Source organism: Aplysia californica, unplaced genomic scaffold (genome assembly GCF_000002075.1).
Source record: "Aplysia californica isolate F4 #8 unplaced genomic scaffold, AplCal3.0 scaffold00258, whole genome shotgun sequence".
Lineage (NCBI taxonomy): Eukaryota > Metazoa > Mollusca > Gastropoda > Aplysiida > Aplysiidae > Aplysia > Aplysia californica.
Window position 1 is genome coordinate 541682 of NW_004797528.1, and position 2537 is coordinate 544218.

Consider the following 2537-nt stretch of genomic DNA (forward strand, 5'->3'; position numbering starts at 1 on the left):
TGTGGGATATTGTTAGAGTAAGGAGGGTTATTGGCTGTGTGAAGTGGGTAATCTTTGGATACTGCTACCTGCGAACGGGTGATCGGAGCTGTGGTTTATTGGTAGTGGGCTCGGGGGTTGCAGCAGGTGAGGTGGTAGTTGGAAGTCTTGGGCTTATGGGGTTGTGTATGTGTGGTTTTTTTTGGGAGGGGAGCTGTCGTGGAAAAGGGTATTGTTTTGTGACTTCATTTGAAAAAGGGACCCCCCCCCCCTTTCCCATGGTTGGGTAGGGGGGATGGAGCTGTGGTGGAAAGGGACAAGGGAATAGGGGAAGAGAATGACTTATTATAAGGGAAAAAATGGATGCACACACAAAAGATGCGGCTGGGGTGCGCCACGGAGGAGGAGGCTTTGGGGGGTGTGGAGATGGATCTATAGTTGGGTCTGAAGATGAAAGACTTTGGCGTTTTGAAACTCACATTCAATGCAATATTCATAGCAGGCCTCTCCAGCGGGGAGTAGAGCGATGGATGAAGGAGTGCCATGTCAGGCAGGGAAGATGTTACGTCTGGAATGCGCCAGTGATTTAAAGAACTGTTATTAGATGCAGTACGGTATTTGTAGATCACGTGGGCATGGGAGTTTGCTGCGCCAATTCTTCCGCTAATGCTTTTTGGGAACCACAGGCTTGAGCGCTGATCCTTTTTGTTTTTCTCTTAGATGACAGGGGTTAATAATACACATTGGCGTTGTTTGGTGTTTTGTTTTTGTGTGGGTTTTTTCTTGGAGCACGGCAGGAATCGTCCGCGGCGCGTGTGGTTGGTTGAGGGCCAGCATATTTTATAATGTTGGCCATCTGAGATCTATACATTATTTTAAATACTGTTTTGTTTTTTTGTATAAGAGAGCATAGTAATGATCTGACGAGGGAAGGGTGCACTTTGTTGGACATAATTGGTCGCTTTTAAGTACAAGGGGGTTATCCTGAAAAAATTAATGCTGTTTTGAGAAAATTGAAGGTAAAGTTTTTGCCCCTTATTCAGTTTCTTTAAAAGGCAAGGAGAGTTTTCTCTATAACCAAACAAATGTACACACTGATGAAACCAAACTTCTCATATAGGTAGGGCAATGCCCACTTTTGGTGTAGGTAAAGATTTTGGAAACCCCCGAAATCTGGGTTAGCCCGCTTGTCCTGAAAAGCGACCAATTGATATTTTTGGCGAATGTTTATTGATTAGTATTGAATGGCTTTTTCTCAGGTTTGGTTTTGTTTTGTTATTGTTATTGTTATTGTTATTGTTATTGGGTTTTGTTTGTTGTTGATTGGGTTGGGTTTTTTTTTTGTTTCTTTGTTTAATTAGGGTGGGATGGGGGGAGGGGGGAGGGCGCATATTTTAACAAGAGGCGGAAAGCATAATCGTTAAGTGTGCTGTAATAATATATGTAAAAACTGGAATAACCAGTCGTAACTGCCAGTGTATGTCTTCTGTCTGTCAGTGTACTGCATTTTGTAGCGAATTAATCATTTATTCATTTATTCATATGCATGTACTGGTGTATGATATTTTTATAACATTGCTGTGTTGTAAGTATGCTAATTGCTCGCCCTTGTATAATGCAGTACGTGTATATAGTCTAGGTCTGATTTTTGTAAGTCCCCTGTCCTTTTAGTGAATTTGAACTGTTTTGTATCATGTCTGTCATTAGCATGGGCGCGCTGTGATGATGAGGTGGAGTGTTCTGGTGCTGACTGTTGCATCATTTTCTTGTTGGTTTGGTTTGGGTTTTTTTGTTTGTTTGTGGGGGGGGTTTGGGGGGGTAGGATGTTTTGTTTTTGTGTTGTTTTGGGTTTTTTGTGGGGTACAATGTTTAGTTACATCGCTTTCAACTGCTACTCTTGCCTTCGGTTATCTATCTACTCAATTTTTCATGTATGCTGAAAGGGGAAAATTAAACAGACATTTCAATCTGATGTCTTTATCAAATGTACTGCTACATAAATGAACATGGGCTGTAAATTTTGTCTTTCATTGGGCTATCTTCTATCTTGAGTTGTTGTATAAATAAATACAATTATGACTCCAGAACAGCCTTCGGGCATTTCAAGCAGTGCTGGGCGCTTAGGTTCCCGATTATTGAAAGCTATAGGAATCGACTCCGACTCCGAACCCAATTACTTTCTCATAATGTGATTTTTCCCCATAGTTACCTGGTTGGCTCCGTAAATTTTCAGGATTTCGGATACCCTTGATTTCGGAACACTGTGAAACACTATCCTTTTTTTCAAATATAAATTATTCTTTATAAAAGAAGATTTTAATGAATAAAGTTTGAAAATCGTGATTTTACGTAAAAAGGAATGGAGACATTTCTTCCGAAGCACTAATGGCGGGAATCGGTTCCGGAATCAATTCTTCGCCCAGCTCTAATTTCAACAAGGGAAAAAACAACAACTCTAATCTTTTGTGTCTCGTAACAAAAGCACGCCTTCCGGTCAAAAACAAAAATGGTGCAGCGCCCTTTTCAAATAAGTCGAAACAAAACTGGACAAACGACCC